This window comes from Mobula hypostoma, chromosome 2 (genome assembly GCF_963921235.1).
Source record: "Mobula hypostoma chromosome 2, sMobHyp1.1, whole genome shotgun sequence".
NCBI classification, from domain to species: domain Eukaryota; kingdom Metazoa; phylum Chordata; class Chondrichthyes; order Myliobatiformes; family Myliobatidae; genus Mobula; species Mobula hypostoma.
Genome location: NC_086098.1, coordinates 5143799 through 5169984, shown reverse-complemented (window position 1 = coordinate 5169984; position 26186 = coordinate 5143799). Strand labels below are relative to the sequence as shown.

The 26186-nt window shown below is 42.2% G+C and overlaps 1 pseudogene; it reads left to right on the top strand.

Moving 5' to 3' along the window:
* Nucleotides 1-8326: 8326 nt before the first annotated feature.
* On the top strand, nt 8327-25677 carry LOC134337803 (protein DEK-like; annotated as a pseudogene).
* Nucleotides 25678-26186: the final 509 nt, after the last annotated feature.

The following is a 26186-nucleotide window of genomic DNA, read 5'->3' as shown; positions in this document are numbered from 1 at the left end:
ATAATTTGGACAATGCACATTCAGACGGAGACGTAACGTAAAGATTTTTACTCCTCACGTATGTTAAGGATATAAGATACAAAGTCAATTCAATTCATTTTGCTGATGACACAAAAGTTGGGGGTGTTGTGGATAGTCTGGAGAGCTGTCAGAGGTTACAGCAGGACATTGATAGAATGTAAAACTGGGCTGAGAAGTGGCAGATGGAGTTCAACCCAGATAAGTGTGAAGTGGTTCATTTTGGTATGCCAAATTTGAAGGCAGAATATAATATCTACGATAGACCTTAGTTAGACCCCAGTTAGAGTGCTGTGTTCAGTTCTGATCATATCATTACAGGAAGGACGTGGATACTATAGAGAGGGTGCAGAGGAGACTTACAAGAATGTTGCCTGGATTGGAGAGCATGCCTTATGAGAATAGGTTGAGTGAACTTGGCCTTTTCTCCTTGGAGCAACAGAGGATGAGAGCTCTGGGCCAATGTTCACTGGAATTCAGATGAATGAGGGATGACCTCATTAAATGGTGAAAGGCCTTGATAAAGTGGATATGGAGAGGATGTTTCCTATACTGGGAAAGTCCAAGACCAGAGGATATAGACTTAGAATAGAGGGGTGTCCTTTTGGAATGGAGATGAGGAGAAATTTTTTTAGCCAGAGGGTGGTGAATCTGTGGAATTATTTGCCACTGGCAGCTCTGGAGGTCATGACTTTATGTATATTTAAGGCAGAGGTTGATAGATTTTAGATTAGTCAGGCATGAAGGGATATGGGGAAAAGGCAGGAGATTAGGGCTGAAAGGGAAATAGATTAGCCATGATGAAATAGTGGAGCAGACTTGATGGGCCAAACAGCCTAATTCTGGTATAATAATTAAGAATAGATTAGATGAGATGAATGGAAGAAAAAATAGAGGGTTATGGGCTGTGTAGGAGGGAACAGTTAGATTGATCGTGGACTGGGTTTGTACAGGCCAGCACAGCTTTGTGGGCTGAAGGGCCAGTACTGGGCCTTTGGTCCTTCAGCTTCACCAGTTAACAGTGTGAATTGACAGCACTGATCTGCTGGCAGTAAACCAAATAAAAGCTTCTGTTCTGGGCATCAGGGCAGGTTGGCAAGGATGGCTGTCATGTGGTGGAGAGCAAATAATCTCTTTGCTCAGACTGCTCTGTTGTTTTACATACCTTGTGTTAGGTTAGTATCTGCCTAAGGAAGGTCTTTAAAGTTCTAATTGTAACTTAGGTACAGAATCAGATTTATTTACCACAGGTACAGTTCTGAGCAAAATTCTTAGACACAAATCTATAGCAAGGTTGCCTAAGACCTTTGCACAGTACTACAGTAATTTTATGTTTTGCACTGTACTGCTGCCATGAAAAAAGTCAAATTTCATGACATATGTCAGCGATGATAAACCTGATTCTGATACGGGTCTCTATTGTGGACTGAGAGTGGGAAGGGGACAGGGAGAGGGGGAGAGGGGAATCATGATTGGGAAAAGGAGAAGGGAGAGGGGAGGGAGTGGGAAGCAGCAGAGAGACATTTTGTAATGATCAATTAACCAATTGTTTGGAATCAAATGACCTTGCCTGGTGTCTCAGGGCTGCGTGTGTCTGCACCCGCACCACCCCCACCCCAGCACTCTTTCTCTGCCACTCGTCCCACACCCCTCCTGTGGCGCTCCACCCTCACCATTCCCAACAACCTTTGCTCCTACCGGATTTACAAACTTGCCTTCCGCTCCACGTTGACAAATACAGTACAATCTTAGGCACCCTCGCTATTTACATGTGCCTAAGATTCTTTCAGGGTACTGTAGATTGGCACAAAGAGTGAAATAGATATTTGTGCTAATTCTCTGTTGTTGCTTTCTCACATGGCATTTTCCATTTTGTGTTGTTTGTGTTATTCTGCTGAGCGTTGCAGACCTGCTACGTTTGCGTCAAAATGTCAGGTGACACTTGCGGACTGCCCCCAGCACACCCTCGGGAAGAGAAGCAAACAAAAGAGAATCAATTATTTATGTGCTAAATTACATGAGTACTAAATGACGTACCAGAAAAACCAAACAGCTGGTTGTTGGCTACAGGGGGAGAAAACCTGGGGTTCGTGAACCAGCCTCGTCAGGGGATCAGGGGAGGAGAGGGTTGGTAACTTCAAATTCTTTGGTGATGCCATTTCAAGGATCTGTCCTGGGTCATCCACATAAGTGCTATTACAAAGAAAGCCTTTACTTTCTTGGAAGTTTGTGCAGATTCGATATGTCATCTGAAACTTTGACAAACTGCTATAGATGCACAGTGGAGTAAATGCTGACTGGCAGCATCGCAGTCCAGCATGGAAACACCAATGCCCTTGAACAGAAAAGCCTTTTGAATTGGATGAACAACATTAATCCATGTCTGTAGCGTGGACAAATTCTTCCATAACCAATGGTTATGCGAATAAATTTCAATCAAAATTTAAACCCAAAGAAAAGTTCATAAATCCTATTGTATTTCTTTATTTTCCTGTAAATGCCTACAAAAATTAATCTCAAGATAGTATATAGTAACATATACTGTACTTTGATAATAAATTCCATTTCAACTTTGACTTTGACTAGAATCCCCAAATCCCTTTGCACTGCAAATTCCTGCAGCAGGTTTCTCCCTTTTTTTTTTATTAAGTGCAATCATGAACAACAGCCAGATCAGAAATGCTGATCAAGTCAACTAGTTCCCAAAGAGAACTCTGATAGGCCAATCAGATGGTTCACTGCTGCTCAGCGATAGAACACAAAAAAAATCATATTTACAATTAAGAAACAGTAAAAATAGTAGAAATACTGGAGTCATGATGATCATGATGAAGTCTGCTGGAGAGAGACGTTGATACACATGCTGTTCTCCACAGTTCAAAGAGATTGAAGGACAAGGTTGCAGGGTGACAAAACATGGCAAGAGCACTTGGAACTAAAAACTAATCCTTACTGGGAGAAAACAGCACCTGTTCTATTTTGATGATAACTTGTCCTCCCAAAATGAATGGTACATTTTAAAACTTCCTGCAATTTTGCTGCAACTTGCCATCCCTTCCATTGTATTCCAGGGGACATTCTTTGATTACTTATAAGAAAAATTACACTCTTTCAAGGGTTAGAGATCTTGATCCCAACCAGGACCTCAGACCATGTCTTATCAACATCCCTTCTGCCCAAAGTTCAAAGCAAATTTATTATCAAAGTAGATATATGTCACCAAATCTTATCCTGACATTCATTTTCTTTCAGTAGAACAATGAAGTACAAGAGAATCAATGAAAAGCTACTCAGAAACGAAGACTGACAAACAACCAATGTGCAGAAGAAGACAAACTGTGCAAGCTCAAAGCAAACAAACAAATAAGTAGAGAAATACTATAGATAATACTGCGAAGTCACTGAACGTGAGTCGGTTGGCTGATTTCCATCATCAGTTCAGAGTAGAGGTGAGTGAAGTTATCCATGCCTGAAGGTTGAGGGGCAATAACTTTTCCTGGAGCTGGTAGTGTAGGACCCAAGGCTCCTGTGCTTCCTTCCCAGTAGCAGCAGCGAGAAGGCAGCATAGGCCGAATGGCAGGTAAATGGAAGCTGCTCTCTCACGGTAGTTCTCCTTGTAGATGTGCTCAATGGTGGGGATGGATTTTCCTTTGAGAAACTGAGCTATACCCACCATTTTGGTAGGCTTATGATGCAAACACCACATCTTCATTTCCTTCATCAACCACTGCCTTTTACAATCTGTTATGACAGCTGAATTTTATTACATCCAGCTTGGGATCTAATTTCCAGCTGAGATCATCGACCTTTGATAAAACTATCAGTGTGTTTTACCAGAACAGCAGTGGATATTTGGCCATCAACAGGAATTCTGCACATGCTGGAAATTCAAGCAACACACATCAAAGTTGCTGGTGAACGCAGCAGGCCAGGCAGCATCTCTAGGAAGAGGTACAGTTGACGTTTCAGGCCGAGACCCTTCATCCCCTACTTTGATGTGTGTTGCCTGGATATTTGGCCATCGCTGGTTTACAGACAATTTTTCATGCAAATGATAAATGTTGTATGGATTATCCAAAACAATTCCAACTTTTCTTTGGATTTAAATTTCGATTGAAATTTGTTCACATAGCCATTGATTATGGAAGGATTTGTCCAAGCTACAGACATGGATTAATGTTGTTCATCCAATTCAAAAAGCTTGACATGCATTGGAAGAGATTTACATTTCATCACAACTAATTTTCATCATACCTAAAGTACATGGTTTATTACTTTTGATTTAGAGGATAAAATTATTTACATTGTTCATTTAAATTCTGAGTTTACTGAATGCAGTTCTACTCATTAAGGACTGTGTTGAATTAAATTAAATGTATTGAAGAGCATTGAGTGAAATACCCACACTCAGATTTATTAAATTATATCATTAAAATGAAACCTAGGACTAATCTTCCCCATCCTCTCCTCTCCCCATTCTTATTGTGGCTTCTCCTCGAATTAACATTGGTTTTGTTAGTACTGTGTGAGTGACTGAAGACAAAACTCTTTGGAGTGGAGTAATAAACTAAAGAAACAGTCACTCAGTCCTGGCCTCATGGATTATATGGAAATCTTCTGCTAACGGGCTTCTCAATCTGTGTATGGTTGTCCAGTTTAGAGAAAGCCATATTGCACATGCCAGATGTTCAGTCGGAAGCATTACAAGCAAATGTGTGTTTCATCTGGAAGGAGTTAACCCCATTTCACTCTTACAGAAAAAAAAAATCATTTATTACTTGGGTGGCAGTGAAAGTAATCATTCATTGGTAAATCTAGGGAAAAACAATGTGCCATATTAATTCTTGTTGCCCGACAGAAAAGGTCTTATTCGTCTCGAATGAGATATTTTTAAAAGCCTGCACCTGTCAACATTATAGATGTATAATTGCCTTAGTTATCTGGATGAAGAGAAGTCGTTTTCTTGCGGGATTATTCATTGCAATTTTTTCACTGGGATTATTCATTGCAGTTTTCTTGCTGGGATTATTCATTGCAGTTCTCTCACTAAAATTATTCTTAGCAGTTCTCTCACTTTGATTATTCTTTGCAGTTTTCTCATTGGGATTATTCATTATAGACAATAGACAATAGACAATAGGTGCAGGAGTAGGCCATTCGGCCCTTTGAGCCAGCACTGCCATTCACTGTGATCATGGCTGATCATCCACTATCAGTATCCAGTTCCTGCCTTATCCCCATAACCTTTGATTCTGCTATCTTTAAGAGCTCTATCCATCTCTTTCTTGAAAGCATCCAGAGACTTGGCCTCCACAGCCTTCTGGGGCAGAGCATTCCATATATCCACCACTCTCTGGGTGAAAAAGTTTTTCTTCAACTCCGTTCTAAATGGCCTACCCCTAATTCTTAAACTGAGGCCTCTGGTTCTGGACTCACCCATCAATGTCTTATCCTTGAAAAGGATATTAGGCATACCTGAAGGAGGAAAATTTCTGTACATTTGTTTATTAGAGTGGAGAAAGCTTTGCAGATCAACGCACACAAAATATCGGAGGAGCCACAGTAATGTAGTGGTTGGCACAATGTTATTACAATTCATGGTGTCAGAGTTCGGATAGCCCGCCATCGAGGACATATATTCAGAAAGGTACCGGAAAAGGGCCAGTAACATCATGAAGGATCCCACCCACCCTGCTCATGGACTGTTGTCCCAGTCCCCTCAGGGAGGAGGCTACATAGCTTCCACACCAGGACAATCAGACTTGAAAATGGCTACTTTCCCCAAGCAGTAAGGCAGATCAACATTAACTCACCACTACCTTATGTACAGCCCAGCATCACAATATGGACATACAATCAATCTATGTTTATAAGCTATCTTAGGTCTTTATATTTATTATGTGTTTATCATTATTATTGATATTATTATTGTGTTCTTTATCTTTTGTGGGTTTTGTTGTGTGCATCAGATCTGGAGTAACAATTATTTTGTTCCCTCTTACACTTATACATTGGAAATGACAATAAACAATCTTGGATCTTGAATCTGTAAGGAGTTTGAATAGTCTCTCCATGACTGTCTTTTGGTTTATGCTCTGGAGTTCAAAGACGTGCAGGTTAGTTGGTTAATTGGTCAGTGTAAATTTTTCTGTGATTAGGAGGCTAGAGTTAAATAGGTGGATTGCTAAACTCCAAATAGTAGCCAAGGTGTGGAGTTGAGTTGCAAAGAGAGCTGGAAAAGGCATGTAATAAGAGTAATGTCAAAATTGTAATGGGTGATTTCAATATGCAAGGGGATTGGGAAAATTAGATTGGTGTGGGATCGCAAGAGAAGGAATTTGTTGAATACCTTTGAGATAGATGGCTTTTTAGAGCAGCTGGTGCTGGAGTTTACTCAGGGAAAGGCTATCTTAGATTGGGTGTTGTGTAATAACCCAGATCTTATTAGGGAGCTTAACATAAAGGAAACCTGAGGAGGCAGTGATCACTATATGATTGAATTCATGCTGCAATTTGAGAGAGAGAAGCATAAGTCACGTGTATCAGTATCACAATGGAATAAAGAGAATTACAGAGGCATGAGAGAGGAGCTTGCCCAGGTGGATTGGAGGAGGATACTGGTGGGAATGAGAGCAGAGCAGAGATGGCTAAAGTTTCTGGGAATAGTTTACAAGCTGCAGGATAGGTACTGTATGTCCCACAGAAGAAATTGTTCCCAAATGCAGGGGTAGGCAGCCATGGCTGACAAGGGAAGTTAAGGACTGCATGAAAGCCAAGGAAAAGGCATATAATGTAGCAAAAGTGAGTGAGAAGTTTGATGATAGGGAAGCTTTTAAGATCCAACAAATGCAACTAGAAAGCTGTAAGAAGGGAAAAATATAATATGAGGGCAAACTAGCCAATAACATAAAGCAGAATGGCAATTTTTTTTCAGTATTCTAAAGAGTAAAAGGGGGGTGAGAGTTCATATTGGACCATTGGAAAATGATGCTGGTGAGTTAGTAACGGGGGATAAAGAAATTGCAGATGAACACTCAGAGACGCTCAAAGCTGCTACGCAGGTTGACTCTGTGGTTAGGAAAGCATACGGAGCATTGGCCTTCATCAACCGTAGGATTGAGCTTAAGAGCTGAGAGGTAACGTTACAGATATATAGGACCCAGGTCAGACCCCACTTGGAGTACTGTGCTCAGTTCTGGTCACCTCACTACAGGAAGGATGTGGAAACTATAGAAAGGGTGCAGAGGAGATTTACAAGGATGTTGCCTGGATTGGGGAGCATGCCTTATGAGAAAAGGTTGAGTGAACTCGGCCTTTTCTCCTTGGAGTGATGGAGGATGAAAGGTGACCTGATAGAGGTGTATAAGATAATGAGAGGTGTTGATTGTGTGGTTAGTCAGAGGTTTTTTCCCAGGGCTGAAATGGCTAACATGAGAGGGCTAATTTTAAGGTGCTTGGAAGCAGGTACAGAGAAGACGTCAGGGATAAGTTTTTTACGCAGAGAGTGGTGAGTGTGTGGAATGGGCTGCCGGCAGCAGTGGTGAAGGTGGAAACGATGGGGTCTTTTAAGAGATTCCTGGATCAATACATGGAGCTTAGAAGAAGAGAGGAGTATGGGTAAGCCTAGGTAGTTCTAAGGTATGAACAAGTTTGGCACAGCTTTTGTGAGCCAAAGGGCCTGTGTTGTGCTACAGGTTTTCAATGTTTCTATGTTCTATGTTTCTAACAATGGGTACTTTGCATCAGAAGACATTAGAAGTGTGCAGAGATCCATGAATGTCAGGGAGTAGGAGTTAGTGCCATTACAAAGGAAAAGTGCTTGGCAAACTGAAAGGTCTTAAGGTGAATAAGTCACATCCCAGAGTCCTGAGAGAGGATGCTGAAGAGATAACAGATGCATTGGTCATGATCTTTCAAGAATCACTTGATTCTGGCATGGTCCTCAAAGACTGGAAGAATGCAAATGTCACTCCACTCTTTAAGAAGGGAGGAAGGCAAAAGCAAGGAAATTCTAGACCAGTTAGCCCAACTTCAGTGGTTGGGAAAGTGTTGGAGTCTATTATTCAGGATGAGGTTTCAGGGTACTTGGAGACTAATGATAAATTAAGTCAAAGTCAGCATGGTTTCTGCAAAGGGAAATCTTGCCTGACAAATCTGATAGAGTTCTTTGAGGAAGCAACAGACAGGGTAGACAAAGGAGAGGCAGTGAATGTCAATTTTTGAATTTTCAGAAGGAATTTGAAAAGATGCCACACATGAGGCTGCTCATCTTGATAAAATCTTATGGTGTTTCAGGAAAGATGCCGGCATGGATAGTGGAATGACTGACAGTCAGGAGGCAGCAAGTGGGAATAACAGGTGGCTTTTCTGGTTGGCTGCCAGTGACTAGCGGTGCTCCTCAGGGGTCAGTATTGAGACTGTTAATTTTCACATTGTTTGTCAGTGATTTTGATAATGAAATTGATGGCATGAAGATACAGTGCCTATAAAAGTATTCACCCCCCCCGAAAGTTTTTATGTTTTATAGTTTTCACCCCACCCCCACCTTTAATATGACACACCAACTCATCCCTGGTGCAGCAACTGGTTGTAGAAGTCATATAATTAGTTAAATGGAGATCTGTTTTTGGGAGACCTGTGTGCAGTCAAGGTTTTCAATTGATTGCAGTATCCTGGCAAAAACTTCACCGTCAAGACAAACGAACACTCCAAGCAACTCTGTGAAAAGGTTGTTGAAAAGCACAAGTCCGGAGATAGATACAAGAAAATTTCCAAGTCACTGAATATCCCTCGGAGTACAGTTAAGTCAATCATCAAGAAATGGAAAGAATATGGTACAGCTGTAAATCTGCCTAGAACAGGCCTCCTCAAAAACTGAGTGACCGTGCAAGAAGGAGACCAGTGACAGAGGCCACTGAGAGACCTATGACAACTCTGGAGGAGTTACAGGCTTCAGTGGTGGAGATGGGAGAGACTATGCATACATCAACTGTTATCTGTGTACTTCAGGAGTCGTAGATTTATGGGAGAGTGGCAAAGAGAAAGCTACTGTTGAAAAAAAACTCACATGAAATCTCAGCCACAGTTTGCCATAAAGTATGTGGGAGACTCTGAAGTCAGCTGGAAGAAGATGAAACCAAAATTGAACTTCTAGGCCATCAGACTAAACGCTATCTGTGGCATAAGCCAAACACCACACACCATCCCTACCATGAAGCATGGTGGCAGCTGCATTATGCTGTGGGGATACTTCACACTGTAGCAGGCCCTGGAAGACTTGTGAAGGTAGAGGGTAAAATGAATGCAGCAACACACAGAGAAATTGTGGAGGAAAACCTGATACAGACTGCAAGAGGACTGTGACTTGGGAGAAGATTTGTTTTCCAGCAAAACAATGACCCCAAGCAAAAAGCCAAAGATACACAGCAATGGTTTAAGAACAACATTGTTAATGTCCTTGAGTAGCCTAGTCAGAGTCCAGACCTCAACCAAAATTGAGAATTTGTGGCTGGACTGAAAAAGGGCTGTTCATTCATGATCCCCGTGAAATCTGATAGAGCTTGAGCAGCTTTGCAAAGAAGAATGGGGAAAAATTACAGTGTCTAGATGTGCAAAGTTGATAGAGACCTATCCACACAAACTCAAAGCTGTAATTACTGCCAAAGGTGCATCTACTAAATACTGACTTGAAGGGGGTGAATACTTAGGCAATCAATTATCTTGTGTTTTCTATTTGTAATTAAGTTAGATCAATTTATAGAGATCTGTTTTCACTTTGACACGAGAGAGACTCTTTCTGTTGATCAGTGTCAAAAAAGCCAAATTAAATCCACAGTGATTCAATGTTGTCAAACAATAAAACATGAAAACTTCTGGTGGGGGTGTGAATAATTTTTATAGGTACTGTACGTGGAGGGGTAGGTAGTGCTGAGGAAGCAATGTGATTGCAGCAGGACTTAGACAAATTGGAAGAATGGGCAAAAAAGTGGCAGATGGAATACAGTGTTAGATGATAGACAATAGACAATAGGTGCAGGAGTAGGCCATTCAGCCCTTCAAGTCAGCACCACCATTCACTGTGATCATGGCTGATCATCCACAATCAGTACCCTGTTCCTGCCTTCTCCCCATATCCCTTGACTCCGCTATCTTTAAGAGCTCTATCTAACTCTTTCTTGAAAGAATCCAGAGAATTGGCCTCCACTGCCTTCTGAGGCAGAGCATTCCACAGATCCACAATGCTCTGTGTGAAAAAGTTTTTCTTCAACTCCGTTCTAAATTGTCTACTCCATCTTCTTAAACTGTGGCCTCTGTTTCTGGACTCCCCCAACATCGGGAACATGTTTCCTGCCTCTAGTGTGACCAAACCCTTAATAATCTTATATGTTTCAATCAGATCCCCTCTCATCCTTCTAAATTCCAGTGTATACAAGCCCAGTCGCTCCAATCTTTCAACACATGATAGTCCTGCCATCCCTGGAATTAACCCAGTGAACCTATGCTGCACTCCGTCAATAGCAAGAATGTTCTTCCTCAAATTTGGAGACCAAAACTGCACACAATACTCCAGGTGGGGTCTCACCAGGGCCTTGTACAACTGCAGAAGGACCTCTTTGCTCCTATACTCAACTCCCCTTGTTATGAAGGCCAACATGCCATTAGCTTTCTTCACTGCCTGCTGTACCTGTATGCTTACTGTCAGTGACTGATGAACAAGGGCACCTAGATCTCGTTGAACTTCCCCTTTTCCTAACTTGACACCATTTAGATAGTAATCTGCCTTCCTGTTCTTGCCACCAAAGTGGATAACCTCACATTTATCCACATTAATCTGCATCTGTTATGCAGCTGCCCTCTCACCCAACCTGTCCAAGTCACCCTGCATTCTCATAACATCCTCCTCACATTTCACACTGTCACCCAGCTTTGTGTCATCTGCAAACTTGCTAATGTTACTTTTAATCACTTCATCTAAATGATTAATGTATATTGTAAATAGCTGCGGTCCCAGCACCGAGCCTTGCGATACCCCACTAGTCACTGCCTGCCATTCTGAAAAGGACCCGATTACCTGACTGGCAGACCACAGTACGTGTGCTTGCAACATTGTGTGTCCGACAGAGTGATCAGCAGCACTGGGGCTCCACAGGGGACTGTCTTGTCTCCCTTTCTCTTCACCATTTACACCTTGGACTTCAACTACTGCACAGAGTCTTGTCATCTTCAGAAGTTTTCTGAAGACTCTGCCATAGTTGGATGCATCAGCAGGGGAGATGAGGCTGAGTACAGGGCTACAGTAGGAAACTTTGTCACATGGTGTGAGCAGAATTATCTGCAGCTTAATGTGAAAAAGACTAAGGAGCTGGTGGTAGACCTGAGGAGAGCTAAGGTACCGGTGACCCCTGTTTCCATCCAGGGGGTCAGTGTGGACATGGTGGAGGATTACAAATACCTGGGGATACGAATTGACAATAAACTGGACTGGTCAAAGAACACTGAGGCTGTCTACAAGAAGGGTCAGAGTCGTCTCTATTTCCTGAGGAGACTGAGGTCCTTTAACATCTGCCGGACGATGCTGAGGATGTTCTACGAGTCTGTGATGGCTAGTGCTATCATGTTTGCTGTTGTGTGCCTGGGCAGCAGGCTGAGGGTCTTAGACACCAACAGAATCAACAAACTCATTCGTAAGGCCAGTGATGTTGTGGGGATGGAATGGACTCTCTGACGGTGGTGTCTGAAAAGAGGATGCTGTCCAAGTTGCATGCCATCTTGGACAATGTCTCCCATCCACTACATAATGTACTGGGTGGGCACAGGAGTACATTCAGCCAGAGACTCATTCCACCGAGATACTACACAGAGCATCATAAGAAGTCATTCCTGCCTGTGGCCATCAAACTTTACAACTCTCCCTTGGAGGGTCGGACACCCTGAGCCAATAGGCTGGTCCTGGACTTATTTCCTGGCATAATTTACATATTATTATTTAACTATTTATGGTTTTATTACTATTTATTATTTATGGAGAAACTGTAATGAAAATGCAATTTCCCCTGGGATCAATGAAGTATGACTATGACTATGACTAATCCCTACTCTTTGTTTCCTGTCTGCCAACCAATTTTAACATGCAGGTAGACTGGGAAAATCAGGTTGGTACTGGACCCCAAGAAAGGGAGTTTGTGGAATGCCTCAGAGATGGATTCTTAGAGCAGCTTGTATTACAGCCTACCAGGGAGAAGGCAATTCTTGATTTAGTATTGAGTAATGAGCCAGATTTGATAAGGGAACTCGAGGTAAAGGAGCCATTAGGAGGTAGTGACCATAATATGATAAGGTTTAATCTACAATTTGAGAGGGAGAAGGGAAACTCGGAAGTGTCAGTATTATAGTTGAACAAAAGGGAATATGGACCCATGAGGGAGGAGCTGGCCAAAGTTGACTGGAAAGATACCCTAGCAGGGACGACAGTGGAACAACAATGGCAGGTATTTCTGGGAATAATACAGAAGGTGCAGGATCAGTTCATTCCAAAGAGGAAGAAAGATTCTAAGGGTTGGGAAAAGTATGATAAAGCATTTTGGAAAAAGAAACAATATTGCAGACTATTATCTAAATGGGGAGAAGGTTCAAATATCAGAGATGTAGCGGGACTTAGGATTCCTCGTGCAACTCTCCCAGAAGGTTAATTTACAGATACATCTGTGGAAAGAAAACAAATTCAATATTGGCATTTATTTCAAGGGGAATAGAACATCAAAGCAAGGAGATAATGTAAGGGTTTATAAGACACTAGACAGGCCGCACTTGTAGTATTGTCAGCGGTTTTGGCCCCATATCTGCAAAAGGGTGACTTGTCATTGGAGAGGAGGCTCACAGGAACAATTCTGGGAATAAAGGGATTAATATATGAGGAGTGTTTGGCTGCTTTGGGCCTGTACTCAACTGGAATTTAGAAGAATGGGGTGGGGGGGATCTCATTGAAACCTACCAAATGTTGAAAGAACTAGATAGCATGGATGTGGAGAAGGTGTTTCCTATGGTGGGGTATCCAGAACTAGAGGGCACAGCCTCAAAATTGAGGGGTGACCCTTTAGAACACAAGTAAAGAGTATTTTTTTCAGCCAGAGAGTAGTAAATCTGTGGAATGCTCTGCCACAGACTGCGGTGAAGGTCAATTCCATGGGTATATATGGTGTAAAAGTGTTATTTTTCTAGTATTTTAACCTTGCTGTGCTTGTTTGTATTTTTATATAATCGCCGATGTACATCTGATAGTTCATTGATTTTTTTCAGTTATTATGTTCCTATATTTGTTCCTATATTTTTCTAGAAACCTCTTGATTTTCAGTAGCAGGAATCTGGCTACTTTATAGGCTAATTGCTATTATCTCCATTTTGAGTCTGAGATGAACACAACTCTGTTTTCCTTTGTATTTTCTTTGTTCTCTCAGATACGCTTTCATTTTCAGTTTCTGTTCTTGCTCTTGTAACACTGAATAAGCCAAACACAATTTTATGCCTGATTCTTGACTTCATGTGAAATATTCTGTTCACGTTTATTGTTAACCTCTCATGGTCTCAGAACACATCCTACACAATGAAGAAAGTTCACCAACACCTCTGATTTTTGATGAGGCTGAAGTGAGCTGGTCTGTGCAAATCTATACTCACGACTTTCTACAGATGCGCAGTAGAGAACATCCTAATAAGACGCCTCACGGTTTGGTGAGGAAACTGCACTGCAGCAGATAGGAAGGCTCTAGACTCATCTGCCCAATGCATCACCAACACCAGTCTAGCTACCATCAAGGGCAAACATACAGAAAGTTGCTGGAAAAGAGCCATTAATGTCATGAAGGATCCCATCCACTGTGCACATAGACAACTTGTCCCACTCCCATTGGGGAAGAGGGTACATAGGATCTACGCCAGGACCACCAGACTCAAAATATTTACTTTACCTGAACAGTAAGTCTTGTCAACACTTCCACCCACTAACCCACTGCTCCTCACCACCCCCCACCATTACTTTATTATTTCTTGTCAGAGTCACCTTATGTACAGACACTCCTGTGGCTAGTATCACTTCATGGACCTACAATCAATCTGTGTATATAACCTACCTTCTGTATTTATATTTACTGTGTTCTTTAATTATTGTGTTCTTCATATTATATATTTTTTGTGCTACATTAGATCCAGAGTAACAACTATTTCATTCTCCTTACACTTGGTGTACTGAAAATACAATCGATCTTGAATCTTGAGCCCTGCAATGACACAACACAGTGTACAAGTTGCTGTATCGTTTATGTGCTGGGTTTTACTGGAGTTTAACATGGAAGTTCCCTGTGAGATAGAACTTCGTAAGATATTGTGAAGATTTTCAAAGGAAAATTCTTGTCTTGCACACAGGGGTGAAGAAACAGAGGCTGTTTGTCACCATTGGCAGTTTGATGTCAATTGCCAACATGCTGATTACCTTCTTTTTCAATGAGAATCAGAACCAAGTTTACTATCACTGACATTGCATCATGACATTTGTAGATTTGCGGCAGCAATGCATAAAATATACAATCAATTACAGTAAGAGATATATATACTGTGTGGACACGATATAACATATACGTATAGCATGCGATCGTGCAAAAAGAGAGCAAAAATATTCAGAAATCTGATGGTGGAGGGCAAGAAGCTGTTCCTAAAACACTGAGTGTGGGTTTTCAGGCTCCTGTACCTCCTTCCTGATGGTAGGAGTGAGAAGCGGGCATCCATGGGCAGTGGTTAATGTTGGATGCTATCTTGTTGAGGCACTGCTTTACACTAACTGTTCGTCCTAAAACACTTAAGCAATTCTCATAATAGTTTGTTAAGATCCCATATGTAGATTTTGAGAACAGCTGTCAGGAACCATCCAGGGGATGGACTCAAAATGGTGAACCATCTGCTCTTAGCACAAACATATTGTTGCTCAGGATGCTTTGAAATAGCTCACAGACTCTGTTAATCTGTCGTCTTGCTGTGGTTGTGCCTCGAAGATAATGAATTATTTTATTTATTTATTTATTTATTTAACTTGGAATCTTTTAATTAAAAGTTGTGAAACATAAGCACAAGTTCTACAGAGTGCAAGAAAAAGCCTCTTTTTTAAAGTTAAATACTGAACAGCTTTCACAACACAATATTAAGGTTGCATGACAAAAAAGCCACCTGTGATTTTGCAGAACCATTCAGTTCCTTTAATTTGTAAATTTAATATTGGATTCTAACCACCTATCGATAGTTGTTGCAAGTAGTGACCAAGAAATTTGGAACTGTATCAAGGATTGTATTTGTTTTGAAAGAAATTTATTTCTATCCTTCTAGTGTCAATGAGTTATTTGAAAGCAATCCTGTTAGTTGTTTGGAAAACACACTGCATTTATAGCCAGAGCTATAATTACCTCAGTCAAGTGTACAAGACAGTTGTTTTTTTCTGCCAGAGATTTATTTTTATTAGCAATGCACAAAATTCTGGAGGTACTTCTGTCAGTCAACATCTATGGAGAAGAACAAACAGTCGATGCCTTCAGCCAAGACCCTGATGAAGGGTCTGGCCCCAAAACGCCGACTGTCTATTCCTCTCCATAGCCGCTGCCAGACCCTCCGCCTTCCTCCAGCATTTTGTGTGTGTTACTCTGGATTTCCAGCATCTCATGTTCATGGATAATCATTAATATCCAAGTTTTGGAACAGGAAAATCAAAGTATACTTGCATTTTCTTCAGTTGACAATCCAAATTGACAGTTTGTTAAACTAAATGCTGGTTTGAAAACGTGCAAATAACACTGCCTTTTAATTCTCATCAACCTGAGTGCTATTAAAATATGACAGTTCTTTCACTGCCTAACCTAAATCCTTTTGATCTTATTTATAGTAAAAGTTTCAATTTTTTTAAAGCCTGTATATATCGATGTAAATGTTTCATTTTGGTAGAATTGCCGCCTCTGTGTCTGCTTTCTGCAAATAGAAAAAAAGTACTGCTAGAATTAATTTGAGCTGAGCTATAATGCCAGTTTGCCTTTGGGGTAATTTAAACTAAACAATCTCAGGTACTGCATTTTCAGCCTTCCTTAATCCACAATTAGTTACTTTATTAAAAACTTGGCTGTAATTTCTCATTACCTTGCAAACTTGTTCAGCAGCAACCTGATCTAAAATTTAAGTTAGCATGCTATAATGTATGACTATAATACTGTATGCAAATTAGAATTATTTTAGTTCAGGCATTGCATAATGCTAACAGCTTGCCTAAAGTTTGTTTTCCAATGCAAATTCATAACTTTGTTCTGAAGTTGTTTGAAATGATGAATATCAAAAATAGTAAGATTACTTTCTCCCTTTATCAGTTAAACTTGAAACATAGAAACATAGAAACATAGAAAATAGGTCCAGGAGTAGGCCATTCGGCCATTCGGCCCTTCGAGCCTGCACCGCCATTTATTATGATCATGGCTGATCATCTGACTCAGAACCCCGCCCCAGCCTTCCCTCCATACCCCCTGACCCCCGTAGCCACAAGGGCCATATCTAACTCCCTCTTAAATATAGCCAATGAACTGGCCTCAATTGTTTCCTGTGGCAGAGAATTCCACAGATTCACCACTCTCTGTGTGAAGAAGTTTTTCCTAATCTCGGTCCTAAAAGGCTTCCCCTCTATCCTCAAACTGTGACCCCTTGTTCTGGACTTCCCCAACATCGGGAACAATCTTCTTGCGTCTAGCCTTTCCAATCCCTTTTGGATCTTATACGTTTCAATCAGATCCCCCCTCAATCTTCTAAATTCCAACGAGTACAAGCCCAGTTCATCCAGTCTTTCTTCATATGAAAGTCCTGCCATCCCAGGAATCAATCTGGTGAACCTTCTTTGTACTCCCTCTATGGCAAGGATGTCTTTCCTCAGATTAGGGGACCAAAACTGCACACAATACTCCAGGTGTGGTCTCACCAAGGCCTTGTACAACTGCAGTAGTACCTCCCTGCTCCTGTACTCGAATCCTCTCGCTATAAATGCCAGCATACCATTCGCCTTTTTCACCGCCTGCTGTACCTGCATGCCCACTTTCAATGACTGGTGTATAATGACACCCAGGTCTCGTTGCACCCCCCCTTTTCCTAATCGGCCACCATTCAGATAATAATCTGTTTTCCTATTTTTGCCACCAAAGTGGATAACTTCACATTTATCCACATTAAATTGCATCTGCCATGAATTTACCCACTCACCCAACCTGTCCAAGTCACCCTGCATCCCCTTAGCATCCTCCTCACAGCTAACACTGCCACCCAGCTTCGTGTCATCCGCAAACTTGGAGATGCTGCATTTAATTCCCTCATCCAAGTCACTAATATATATTGTAAACAACTGGGGTCCCAGCACTGAGCCTTGCGGTACCCCACTAGTCACCGCCTGCCATTCTGAAAAGGTCCTGTTTATTCCCACTCTTTGCTTCCTGTCTGCTAACCAATTCTCCACCCACACCAATACCTTACCCCCAATACCGTGTGCTTTAAGTTTGCACACTAATCTCCTGTGTGGGATCTTGTCAAAAGCCTTTTGAAAATCCAAATATACCACATCCACTGGTTCTCCCCTATCTACTCTACTAGTTACATCCTCAAAAAATTCTATGAGATTCGTCAGACATGATTTTCCTTTCACAAATCCATGCTGACTTTGTCCGATCATTTCACCGCTTTCCAAATGTGCTGTTATCAAATCCTTGATAACTGACTCCAGCAGTTTCCCCACTACCGACGTTAGGCTAATCGGTCTATAATTCCCCGGTTTCTCTCTCCCTCCTTTTTTAAAAAGTGGAGTTACATTAGGCACCCTCCAATCCTCAGGAACTAGTCCAGAATCTAACGAGTTTTGAAAAATTATCACTAATGCATCCACTATTTCTTGGGCTACTTCCTTAAGCACTCTAGGATGCAGACCATCTGGCCCTGGGGATTTATCTGCCTTCAATCCCTTCAATTTATCTAACACCACTTCCCTACTAACATGTATTTCGCTCAGTTCCTCCATCTCACTGGACCCTCTGTCCCCTACTATTTCTGGAAGATTATTTATGTCCTCCTTAGGGAAGACAGAACCGAAGTAATTATTCAATAGGTCTGCCATGTCCTTGCTCCCCATAATTAATTCACCTGTTTCTGTCTGCAGGGGACCTACATTTGTCTTTACCAGTCTTTACCAGAAAAAGGACCGCAAAGGTAGTAATCTCGGGATTACTGCCTGTGCCACGCGACAGTGAGAGTAGGAATGCGATGAGGTGGAGGATAAATGCGTGGCTGAGGGATTGGAGCAGGGGGCAGGAATTCAAGTTTTTGGATCATTGGGACCTCTTTTGGCGCAGGCGTGACCTGTACAAAAAGGACAGGTTACACTTGAATCCTAGGGGGACCAATATCCTGGCAGGGAGATTAGCGGGGGCTACTGAGGTGACTTTAAACTAGAATGGTTGGGGGTTGGGAATCAAATTAAAGAGGCTAGGCGTGAGGAGGTTAGTTACAACAGAGGGATGGGAACCAGTGCAGAGAGACAGAGGGGTGTAAAGTGAGCGTAGAAGCAAAAAGTACAAAGGAGAAAAGTAAAAGTGGCAGGCCGACAAATCCAGGGCAAGCATTAAAAAGGGCCACTTTTCAACGTAATTGTACAAGGGCTAAGAGAGTTGTAAAAGAGCGCCTGAAGGCTTTATGTGTCAATGCAAGGAGCATTCGTAATAAGGTGGATGAACTGAAAGTGCAGATTGTTATTAATGATTATGATATAATTGGGATCACAGAGACATGGCTCCAGGGTGACCAGGGATGGGAGCTCAACGTTCAGGGATATTCAATATTCAGGAGGGATAGACATGAAGGAAGGGGAGGTGGGGTGACGTTGCTGGTTAAAAAAGAGATTAACGCAATAGAAAGGAAGGACATAAGCCGGGAAGATGTGGAATCAATATGGGTAGAGCGGCGTAACACTAAGGGGCAGAAGACGCTGGTGGGAGTTGTGTACAGGCCACCTAACAGTAGTAGTGAGGTCGGAGATGGTATTAAACAGGAAATTAGAAATGTGTGCAATAAAGGAACAGCAGTTATAATGGGTGAATTCAATCTACATGTAGACTGGGTGAACCAAATTGGTAAAGGTGCTGAGGAAGAGGATTTCTTGGAATGTATGCGGGATGGTTTTTTGAACCAACATGTCGAGGAACCAACTAGAGAGCAGGCTATTCTGGACTGGGTTTTGAGCAATGAGGAAGGGTTAATTAGCGATCTTGTCGTGAGAGGCCCCTTGGGTAAGAGTGACCATAATATGGTGGAATTCTTCATTAATATGGAGAGTGACATAGTTAATTCAGAAACAAAGGTTCTGAAATTAAAGAGGGGTAACTTTGAAGGTATGAGACGTGAATTAGCTAAGATAGACTGGCAAATGACACTTAAAGGATTGACGGTGGATATGCAATGGCAAGCATTTAAAGGTTGCATGGATGAACTACAACAATTGTTCATCCCAGTTTGGCAAAAGAATAAATCAAGGAAGGTAGTGCACCCGTGGCTGACAAGAGAAATTAGGGATAGTATCAATTCCAAAGAAGTAGCATACAAATTAGCCAGAGAAAGTGGCTCACCTGAGGACTGGGAGAAATTCAGAGTTCAGCAGAGGAGGACAAAGGGCTTAATTAGGAAGGGGAAAAAAGATTATGAGAGAAAACTGGCAGAGAACATAAAAACCGACTGTAAAAGCTCTTATAGATATGTAAAAAGGAAAAGACTGGTAAAGACAAATGTAGGTCCCCTGCAGACAGAAACAGGTGAATTGATTATGGGGAGCAAGGACATGGCAGACCAATTGAATAATTACTTTGGTTCTGTCTTCACTAAGGAGGACATAAATAATCTTCCAGAAATAGTAAGGGACAGAGGGTCCAGTGAGATGGAGGAACTGAGTGAAATACATGTTAGTAGGGAAGTGGTGTTAGGTAAATTGAAGGGATTGAAGGCAGATAAATCCCCAGGGCCAGATGGTCTGCATCCTAGAGTGCTTAAGGAAGTAGCCCAAGAAATAGTGGATGCATTAGTGATAATTTTTCAAAACTCGTTAGAATTGGAGGGTGGCTAATGTAACCCCACTTTTTAAAAAAGGAGGGAGAGAGAAACCGGGGAATTATAGACCGGTTAGCCTAACGTCGGTGGTGGGGAAACTGCTGGAGTCAGTTATCAAAGATGTGATAACAGCACATTTGGAAAGCGGTGAAATGATCGGACAAAGTCAGCATGGATTTGTGAAAGGAAAATCATGTCTGACGAATCTCGTAGAATTTTTTGAGGATGTAACTAGTAGAGTGGATAGGGGAGAACCAGTGGATGTGGTATATTTGGATTTTCAAAAGGCTTTTGACAAGGTCCCACACAGGAGATTAGTGGGCAAACTTAAAGCACACGGTATTGGGGGTAAGGTATTGGTGTGGGTGGAGAATTGGTTAGCAGACAGGAAGCAAAGAGTGGGAATAAACGGGACCTTTTCAGAATGGCAGGCGGTAACTAGTGGGGTACCGCAAGGCTCAGTGCTGGGACCCCAGTTGTTTACAATATATATTAATGACTTGGATAAGGGAATTAAATGCAGCATCTCCAAGTTTGCGGATGACACAAAGCTGGGTGGCAGTGTTAGCAGTGAGGAGGATGCTAAGAGGATGCAGGGTGACTTGGATAGGTTGGGTGAGTGGGCAAACTCATGGCAGATGCAATTTAATGTGGATAAATGTGAAGTTATCCACTTTGGTGGCAAAAATAGGAAAACAGATTATTATCTGAATTGTGGCCGATTAGGAAAAGGGGAGGTGCAACGAGACCTGGGTGTCATTATACACCAGTCATTGAAAGTGGGCATGCAGGTACAGCAGGCGGTGAAAAAGGTGAACGGTATGCTGGCATTTATAGCGAGAGGATTCGAGTACAGGAGCAGGGAGGTACTACTGCAGTTGTACAAGGCCTTGGTGAGACCACACCTGGAGTATTGTGTGCAGTTTTGGTCCCCTAATCTGAGGAAAGACATCTTTGCCATAGAGGGAGTACAAAGAAGGTTCACCAGATTGATTCCTGGGATGGCAGGTCTTTCATATGAAGAAAGACTGGATGAACTGGGTTTGTACTCATTGGAATTTAGAAGATTGAGGGGGGATCTGATTGAAACGTATAAGATCCTAAAGGGATTGGACAGGCTAGATGCGGGAAGATTGTTCCCGATGTTGGGGAGGTCCAGAACGAGGGGGTCACAGTTTGAGGATAGAGGGGAAGCCTTTTAGGACCGAGATTAGGAAAAACTTCTTCACACAGAGAGTGGTGAATCTGTGGAATTCTCTGCCACAGCAAAACTGTTGAGGCCAGTTCATTGGCTATGTTTAAGAGGGAGTTAGATATGGCCCTTGTGGCTACAGGGGTCAGGGGGTATGGAGGGAAGGCTGGGGTGGGGTTCTGAGTTGGATGATCAGCCATGATCATAATAAATGGCGGTGCAGGCTCGAAGGGCCGAATGGCCTACTCCTGCACCTATTTTCTATGTTTCTATGTTCTATGTTTTCCTTTTTACATATCTGTAAAAGCTTTTACAGTCCGTTTTTATGTTCCCTGCCAGTTTTCTCTCATAATCTTTTTTCGCCTTCCTAATTAACCCCTTTGTCCTCCTCTGCTGAACTCTGAATTTCTCCCAGTCCTCAGGTGAGCCACTTTCTCTAGCTAATTTGTATGCTTCTTCTTTGGAATTGATACTATCCCTAATTTCTCTTGTCAGCCACGGGTGCACTACCTTCCTTGATTTATTTTTTTGCCAAACTGGGATGAACAATTGTTGTAGTTCATCCATGCAACCTTTAAATGTTTGCCATTGCATATCCACCGTCAACCCTTTAAGTGTCATTTGCCAGTCTATCTTAGCTAATTCACATCTCATACCTTCAAAGTTACCCCTCTTTAAGTTCAGAACCTTTGTTTCTGAATTAACTATGTCACTCTCCATCTTAATGAAGAATTCCACCATATTATGGTCACTCTTACCCAAGGGGCCTCTCACGACAAGATCACTAATTAACCCTTCCTCATTGCTCAAAACCCAGTCCAGAATAGCCTGCTCTCTAGTTGGTTCCTCAACATGTTGGTTCAAAAAACCATCCCGCATACATTCCAAGAAATCCTCTTCCTCAGCACCTTTACCAATTTGGTTCACCCAATCTACATGTAGATTGAAGTCACCCATTATAACTGCTGTTCCTTTATTGCACACATTTCTAATTTCCTGTTTAATACCATCTCCGACCTCACTACTACTGTTAGGTGGCCTGTACACAACTCCCACCTGCGTCTTCTGCCCCTTAGTGTTACGCAGCTCTACCCATATCGATTCCACATCTTCCCGGCTTATGTCCTTCCTTTCTATTGTGTTAATCTCTTTTTTAACCAGCAACGCCACCCCACCTCCCCTTCCTTCATGTCTATCCCTCCTGAATATTGAATATCCCTGAATGTTGAGCTCCCATCCCTGGTCACCCTGGAGCCATGTCTCTGTGATCCCAACTATATCATAATCATTAATAACAATCTGCACTTTCAATTCATCCACCTTATTACGAATGCTCCTTGCATTGACACATAAAGCCTTCAGGCGCTCTTTTACAACTCTCTTAGCCCTTGTACAATTATGTTGAAAAGTGGCCCTTTTTAATGCTTGCCCTGGATTTGTCGGCCTGCCACTTTTACTTTTCTCCTTTGTACTTTTTGCTTCTACACTCACTTTACACCCCTCTGTCTCTCTGCACTGGTTCCCATCCCTCTGTTGTGAACTAACCTCCTCACGCCTAGCCTCTTTAACTTGATTCCCACCCCCCAACCATTCTAGTTTAAAGTCACCTCAGTAGCCCCCGCTAATCTCCCTGCCAGGATATTGGTCCCCCTAGGATTCAAGTGTAACCCGTCCTTTTTGTACAGGTCACGCCTGCGCCAAAAGAGGTCCCAATGATCCAAAAACTTGAATCCCTGCCCCCTGCTCCAATCCCTCAGCCACGCATTTATCCTCCACCTCATCGCATTCCTACTCTCACTGTCGCGTGGCACAGGCAGTAATCCCGAGATTACTGCCTTTGCGGTCCTTTTTCTCATCTCCCTTCCTAGCTCCCTATATTCTCCTTTCAGGACCTCATCCCTTTTCCTACCTATGTCATTGGTACCTATATGTACCACGACCTCTGGCTCCTCACCCTCCCACTTCAGGATATCTTGGACACGATCAGAAATATCCCGGACCCTGGCACCAGGGAGGCAAACTACCATCCGGGTCTCTGGACTGCGTCCACAGAATCGCCTATCTGACCCCCTTACTATCGAGTCCCCTATCACAACCGCCCTCCTCTTCCTTGCCTACCCTTCTGAGCTACAGGGCCAGACTCTGTGCCGGAGGCACGGCCACTGTCGCTTCCCCCAGGTAAGCTGTCCCCCCCAACAGTACTCAAACAGGAGTACCTGTTGTTAAGGGGCACAGCCACCGGGGTACTCTCTATTACCTGACTCTTCCCCTTCCCCCTCCTAACCGTGACCCACTTGTCTGCCTCCCGTGGCCCCGGCGTGACCACCTGCCTTCCACTCCTCTCTATCACCTCCTCACTCTCCCTGACCAGACGAAGGTCATCGAGCTGCAGCTCCAGTTCCGTAACGCGGTCCCTTAGGAGCTGCATCTCGATGCACTTGGCGCAGATGTAGACATCCGGGAGGCTTGGAGACTCCAGGGCCTCCCACATCCGACACCGAGAACAGCAAACTGCCGTCACACTCATAATGCCCCTCTCCTCAAATAACAAATGAAAATGAATGTCAAACCTTCCTCGCCTCGCCCGCTTCCACCTAAGCCCGTTGAGCCGAAGCCCTTAAGTCTTCACTCTGCTCCCGGCTCACTCTGCCGCCCGCAAACTACGCTGTCCGCTCTATGAGGCTTTGTTCCTTTTAAATCTGCCGCGCTGCACAGCCCGACATCATACGCCTGCGCAGTCCCGCCTCTCAGAAAGCCGTTGGAGAAAAAAAAATAATGAAAATTTCAAAAATGTCTTTCTCGGCACTCCCACTCAAACTCTCAGACTCCTTCTTCGAATCAAACCCGAAGCAGGATGTCTGCCCTTTTAAATCTGCCGCGCTGCACTGCCCGACGTCACAGGTATAATGATCAAATGAGTTTGCAGAAAGATTTTTTGTAAGCCAGTCATACTGCCAATTTATAAAGAATTTTAAAAAGTCTGAACTGTCTCCTTGCACTTTTATTTCATCTTCAAGCTGGGGCATGTTAATAGTCAAAACAGGTTCTACAAAGAACTGAATTACGAATGTACATATTCTGCATCACTAATAAAACCTCCCCTCTTACAAAATTAAAACTGCAGATTTGCTTTGAGAACATTTAAATACAGAACAAATCAAAGATAAAAATTAAATTGTTTTAGCAGTACATGCAACTTTTCCAATTATTCAGCTGAACTTGAGCTACTAAGAAAAAATGCTTAACCATAATCAAGTTATTGGGTAATTTATTCACAACTCATCAAATTTACAGGTCATAAACAGGTTTTAAAAAACTAGTATACTACTAGAAAATTTAACAGATAAAAGTTCAAGTCTTAAAAGGCAGAACTATAGCACAAAATCTTATACAATAGGACAGGTTTGCTTCCCACATTGAAGAAAAACATTCGTCTCTTCACTGGATTCTCCTTTGAAAGTGGCAGTGACCAGCACAAGAAAAAAGAAGAGATACTGAAAAAGAATCCAATATCAGTATTGAAGGTGATCTGTACTGTCCTGGATCTGGAAAGAAAGGGCACTAAAGATGATCTTGTATCAAAAATTTTGAACTTCTTGATGAGACCCAAAGCATCTGGGAAGAAAAAGCGTCAGAAGGGTGGAAAGAAGGAACGTTCAGGGTCCATGAAGAAATCAAAGGCTTTAGAAGAGATTCTTACAGATGAATCCAGCAGTGAGGAAGAAAAGAAAGAACAGGAAAAATCTTCACATGAAAGCGATGTGGAAGAAACAGTGGAGCCACCAAAGAAAGGAACTAAAAAAGAGAAGGCCACAACAAAAGCAGCGTCCAAAGGCAAGAAGGGACAAAATACTAAAATAACAAATGTGAAAAAAGCGGACAGTAGCACTGCAAAGAAAACTGCAGCTCCTGCCAAGAAGGAAAGTGAATCAGAGGATGGTTCTGATGATGAACCATTGATTAAGAAACTGAAGAAACCACCTACAGATGAAGAAATAAAGAAAACTGTCATGAACTTGTTGGCTGATGCAAACTTGGAAGAAGTCACAGTGAAACAAATTTGCAAAAAGGTATTTGCTGTCTATCGAGAATATGACCTCTCAGACAAAAAAGATTTTGTCAAGAACACTGTGAAAGCGTGTATTTCATGAAGTGGTCCTGGTTCAAAGAAATCAGCCCAAGTGATGTTAAGACGGCGTTGATACCATATTCCTGATCAATTGTGAGAATGAATGAACACCAGCACAAATAAGGATGCTTGAGTGGGGAGTGAAGTAGATTATCTTATGCCAATATCAATTGACTATCTTTCAAACTAGATTTGGCTTCTTTAGCTATAGTTCTGCCTTTTAAGACTTGAACTTTTATCTGATAATGAATTATTTTAAAGACCCGGACATTACCTTCAAGGAGGTATCATTCATTCCAGTCTCAGAATTGCAGTTTATGGTCTTTTATTGCAAATGTGTCACTTATATGTTTGCTTTAGCTCTTCAGATCAATGGGGATGAATATTGAATTGATCTAATTTTGAAATTATGACATTAGAATCAGAATCAGATTTACTGTCACTGAAAATGAAATGATATTTGTTGTTTTGCAGCAACAATACAGTGAAAGACATAAGAACCTGTAAATATCAATAAATAAATAAACTGGCCAAATAGGACTTACCAGCTGTGGTTGGCAGCTCATCGGGGAGAAGGAAAACTCTGATCTCAATCCTCCACTGCCTTGTGGCTATACCCACTCATGGGGAAGACTTTGGGGGTAAACCTCGACGAATAATCCAGAGCTGGAGTCCCTAAGACAGTCCTACATTGAGTTC